The sequence below is a fragment of the Crocuta crocuta genome, unplaced genomic scaffold (genome assembly GCF_008692635.1).
Source record: "Crocuta crocuta isolate KB4526 unplaced genomic scaffold, BGI_CrCroc_1.0 scaffold408, whole genome shotgun sequence".
Taxonomy (NCBI): domain Eukaryota; kingdom Metazoa; phylum Chordata; class Mammalia; order Carnivora; family Hyaenidae; genus Crocuta; species Crocuta crocuta.
Window position 1 is genome coordinate 2,845,520 of NW_027527444.1, and position 6,000 is coordinate 2,851,519.

Consider the following 6,000-nt stretch of genomic DNA (forward strand, 5'->3'; position numbering starts at 1 on the left):
ATTTTAATGTTTACTTATTTTGAGAGAGAGCATGAGCATGGGAGGGGCAGAGAGAGGGAGACACAGAATCTGAAGCAGGTTCCAGGCTCTGAGCTGTCAGCGCAGAGCCCAGCGTGGGGCTCGAACTTAACGAACTGCAAGATCATGACCTGAGCCGAAGTTGGTTGCTTAACTGACTGAGCCACCTAGGCGCCCCAAGATTTTTAGTTTTAAAAACTAAGTACAGTAAATATGGAAATTTGTTTCTACCAGTGCTAGCCTTATTTATTAGCTACAGTACATGGACTGTGCTAAATTTGGGAATGGAGCAGGGTTGGGCTATTCAGGTTATATCACTTGCCCTGATTATTAAAGCAGCCCTGTGTACTTTCAACTGTTCTAGTTAGATGATAAATTACACAGTTATTCTAGGAATATATGAAATGGAAGGACTGTAGCAATCCTTGGTCTTCAGGTTACAGTTTTATCAGATTCCACCTGTAAACCATTCCTTCCAAGTCCTGTGACTTTTCGTAAAAGTCCTTTACCCAGAGGCTGGTTGTTTCCTTCGAATAGTATCCTAGTGCTTAATACTTAATACTCAGGATTACTCAATATTGAACCAGACATTGTCCTAATGTCATATAAGCAAGGTACCCTTCACGTCCCTATTGCTGTCAGACAGGAATATTGAGGTAGAGAAGAGTCAAATAACCTAAGTTCACGCAGTGGGAAAGGTGGGAAAATTTAATACTTCAGATTAAAGAGCTACCGTAAGAGATGTGTCCTTACTTCACCGTGGAATAGAAGCAGGGACCTCCTTGCCCGTAACTGCTACATCCGTGTGGCCAGTGTGTGACCGTGCCGCACCTGCTCTGGGAACACAGTCAGCACCCAGGTGTATGTACCACGGCTTTCACAGTGATGGGTTCTGGCTGTCCAATTGGCTGGCCTTTCTCTTCTCATCCCAGAAGGGCCCCCGGGGTCAGAGCCAGAGTCAGAAGACAGAGGTGCATTTATAATAATGATGCCATCAGGTAGACTTCCGAGGCCTCTCCCCTCTCCGAGTGCTGTGCTGAGCCATTCCCCTTGGCAAGGACAGTCCCCAGAGCCGTCATGGGAGGCTTCGCGTCCTGCCCGAGCAGACGACCCAGGCAGCCACACTCCTCAGGGAGAGACCTTTGACCTCTCACGTTTGTTACATGTGTCGGACCTTCTCTGAAAGCATCAGTGCCCATCGTATGATGAGCCTGACAGATGGAAACGAGCTCATCTGAAGGAGTGAAGGCCTCATTCACAGGACACCTGCCTACTTTTCCTGGGAGAGCACAAGTACTTCTTTTCTTCCACCCCAACGAATGGAATTGTTTCCTGTAATGCTTTTCTCCACTCCTGTAATATCAGCCCACCTGCTGCTTGGATCTTGGATTATTTTGTTTGCTGTTAAGTCGGAAAGATGAGAGCTGTGTGGACTTGAGCTATTCACAGACCACACCCAAAGTTCTGGAATAGGGTTCATAACATTTCTTTCCTTCACGAATAAAATATCAGGTGCATGTTTGGTAGAAAGCCACACGGACTCTCCTTAGCAGAGACCTGAGTGTCCCCATCTTCTTTCTCTTCCCACTTATGTCTGGGCTCAGTTGACCTTCCCAGTTATCCTTGTGGAAAAATGAGGTGGTTTATTATGGAAAATGAAAGATGAGCGATAAAGAAACCTGATGCAGCAGAACCCAGCAGCAGGATTGAACCTGATTCTCTTAACTCCAGATCCAGAGTAAGAATATGATCGTATCTCTTTATTTGGATTAGATTCACCTCTGAGCAAGAGAAAAATGAAAATAATACTGGTTTAAGCAAGACAGAAAGGTTGTCAGACTCATTTCTCTTTCACATAGAAGTCAGGAGGTAGGTCCTCTGCTCTAATTTGCTTTTGTGTTTCATCTGCAAGTTTACCTAAGAGTCCAAGATGGCTGCTCTAGCTCCAGCCATCAGAAAGCATCCCTGCTAGCAGGTGTGAAAAAGGAGAGGCAGACGGCCCGCTCCAGCCCTGTAGGGACACGGCTTTGTAAGTTTCACAGCACACCCTGTCATATCCAGTCTGTGACAGAGCCTGGAATAGAAGCCAGTCCCAGATTCCTAGACTGCGCTTTCCCAACGATCTACAGATGACCGCCGGCACTTCTCATCGGAGTTTTTCTTGAAGGAACGTTCCTGTCAAGTTTCGGTGTGTTGGCCCACTCATTAGTCGTTGTCAGCAGAAGGTGGTTTTTCTCATGGAAGCACAGATAAAGTAAGGTGATCGTTTGAGTTAGACCTCTCGGTACTTCTGTTTGCTAATTGGTTCCATAATGATCATTAGAGGGAACAAGATGGACACAAAACCTGCGTTTACTTTCTGCAGGAGTCTGCTGCCTTAACGTGATGCCGGCCGACAGTCAGGTTTTCCACAAACCTGTCTTCTGTATTCATACTGGGAAACCGCTAAGGCCTAGAACCCATATTGATGAAGTATGTACGTCGTTGAACACTGACTCAGCTCTCAACGTCTTGATTAAAATCATAGCCTGCAGATTTTATGTGCTGTGGCTCTTTCGAGCTACTGATTTGCTAAAGGCTATGGCTGGCGCGGGAATGACATAAGTAACACCTTTCACTGACCACCGCATCTGAGAATCTGCTAATGGCTCAGGACTTTTGAAAAATAACTGACGGTGATACAATTTGGTGGCCTGAAACACAGCATGCGTACTCTTCTAAGTTGCTTCATTTCTAGACAAACTGGTAGCCAGAATCACTTTTTACACAGTTCGGTGATTGTTTTCACAGCCCGCCTGTGAAATTTCGTTCATATCTTTCTTGCACGTGCTGAACTTTAATCAGAGAAGAATTTTTTAAAGGTCGAAATCATGAGGCTCATGGTTTTATGTTAATGTAACATAGACGTGTCAGGGATTTGATTTAACTCAGGGATTAAGGAAAGAAGTGGTGCGCTCTAAAGAGAAAAGCTAAAGGCAGACACACAGGTCGGCAATCAGAAAGGCTGGGGTGAGTTGCTGCAAAAGTTGGCTCTTTCTAGGGAAGTGGGGCGGGGAGAGGGACCCACTGCATCTCCTCCAGGCAGAACTTACTTGATTCTGGAAAGAACCTTCTAGTTGCCATCAGCTCTCTACAGCTTACAGCCATAAAATAGCTCAAAGACTTACAATAGGAGTAAACATCTAAAGAGGCAAACAGCCCAGGAGGCTTCGCTACACAATGCCTAATATTCGACTGAAAGTGGGCTTTTTTGCCCGTTTCAGAGTTCTTACAGATTTTTTTTGACACTATCAGTAATACTTTTGATTGATTTGCTCTAAGAGAAGTTTACTGAATAATAGAACCATTATTTTTGAATTTTGTTAATGTTTACTTTTGAGAGAGAGTGCAAGCAGGGGAGGGGCGGAGAGAGAGGGAGACACAGAATCTGAAGCAGGTTCCAGGTCCTGAGCTGTCAGCACAGAGCCCAACACGGGGTTTGAACCCACAAACTGGGAGATCAAGACTTGAGCCAAAGTTGGATGCTTACCGACTGANATGTGTCAGAGATTTGATTTAACTCAGGGATTAAGGAAAGAAGTGGTGCGCTCTAAAGAGAAAAGCTAAAGGCAGACACACAGGTCGGCAATCAGAAAGGCTGGGGTGAGTTGCTGCAAAAGTTGGCTCTTTCTAGGGAAGTGGGGCGGGGAGAGGGACCCACTGCATCTCCTCCAGGCAGAACTTACTTGATTCTGGAAAGAACCTTCTAGTTGCCATCAGCTCTCTACAGCTTACAGCCATAAAATAGCTCAAAGACTTACAATAGGAGTAAACATCTAAAGAGGCAAACAGCCCAGGAGGCTTCGCTACACAATGCCTAATATTCGACTGAAAGTGGGCTTTTTTGCCCGTTTCAGAGTTCTTACAGATTTTTTTTGACACTATCAGTAATACTTTTGATTGATTTGCTCTAAGAGAAGTTTACTGAATAATAGAACCATTATTTTTGAATTTTGTTAATGTTTACTTTTGAGAGAGAGTGCAAGCAGGGGAGGGGCGGAGAGAGAGGGAGACACAGAATCTGAAGCAGGTTCCAGGTCCTGAGCTGTCAGCACAGAGCCCAACACGGGGTTTGAACCCACAAACTGGGAGATCAAGACTTGAGCCAAAGTTGGATGCTTACCGACTGAGCCACCCAGGTGCCCCTAGAACCATTATATTATAATCGCTTTAAAATCCTTCAAGGAGGGGCACCTGTGGGGCTCAGTTGATTAAGTGTCTGACTCTTGGTTTTGGCTCAGATCATGATCTCCAGGTTCCTGAGTTTGAACCCCACATCAGGCTCTGTGCTGACAGTATGGAGCCTGCTTGGGGTTCTCTCTCTTCCTCTGCCCCTCCCCAGCTGTCTGTCTTTCTCTCTCTAGAGTTCTCTCTCTCTCTCCCTCCCTCAAAAATAAATAAACTTAAAAAAAAACTCTTCAAGGAGTCTTGTGTTTTTATAAAATGAATCATAAATATCCTTAAAAATGTGTAATTAGCATAGGACTGCTTAGCTAATCTTTCCTTATTCTGTACCCACCTAAACCCTTTTCTTGTAAAGCCTTCTTACCTGTATATGTTCCTTCATGATAGATTCAGGCGAATAAAATATAAATTGCAAAAAAAAAAAAAAGCCTAATTGTACAGATAAACTGTTTTTTCCCCTTACCCACAAAAGCTATTGTTGTCAATGTTAAATACAGAAAGAAGTGCTTTGTTGTTTTTGAGTGTAGCTTCAGTATAATAAGCTGTTGAAAAGTCTAAGCATGACTCTGTTGAATCCCATAAAAATTGGTCCCCATCAGAAGAATGGAAATTTTAAAGATTTTAAAAATTATCTGGGTCATCCATTAATCAAAGATAAAATTGGGCACTCACAGATTTTACAAGGCAAACTAGTGGAATTCAAATCCGCTCAGCATCGTCTTTGAATTGTAGCTACTTTGCAAGTAATTTCCAGGCTGAGGTCAATATTTGAAAGTACTTGTCTCTGTAATTACCCAAGTTGTAAAAGTAGATACTGTGATGTCACTTTCTCATACCTTCAAGCTCACAGAATTTAATAACCCACATTCTTCCATCTTTCCACCCATTTCAGCCCTAGACAACCCAGCTCATGATTTTTGTGATATCAGCTAGAAAAAAGAAAACAGCAACAACAGACTACAGTAAAACCTTGGACTGTGAGTAACTCATCCTGCGAGTGTTCCGGAAGATGAGCAAACATTTCCAATAAGTTTTAACTTAATAAACGAGCAATGCCTTGCGCTATGAGTCATATGTGATGCTGGACGTTATGTGATCAAACCTGAGCCAATGGTTCTTGACATTTGCTTCGATATACGAGTGCTTTGGATTACAAGCATGTTTCCGGAATGAATTACGCTCGCAAGCCAAGGTTTCACTGTACAAAGCTTTCATTTTTTAACTTTTTTTGGAATTCTTTGGCTCTTATGGGCAGAAACACACATACTAGCTTCTGCTTGCAGAGCCTGTGAGGCTCTGCCCAGGAAACCAGCAGAGCGTCCCCACCTCAACGCGTGTTATGTGAAGGGGCTACACATCAAACCTTCTGTCCTGGCATCTGTACTCTGTGCTCTCCCCGCACACCGGGCTGCTCTCTGCTCATGTGGGACTTCTGCCTGAAAGCCACTCCATCCACTGAAATGTGGGCCACAGTTCTTATGGCCACCCCACTGGACTGTGTGTTCCTAGAAATTAGGGCTGTGTTGTTTTATTTCCTCCTTCCTTTTTATGAAACATTTTAAACATACAGAAAAGTGGAAAGGATAGCACAGCAAGAACTCATGGAAGCACCACCTAATCTTTTTTTACAAATAGTTTATTGTCAAGTTGGTTTCCATATAACACCCAGTGCTCATCCCCACAAGTGCCCTCCTCCATGCCCATCTCCCCCCTCCCCTCCCCCCCACCCCCATCAGCTCTCAGTTTGTTCTCAGCATT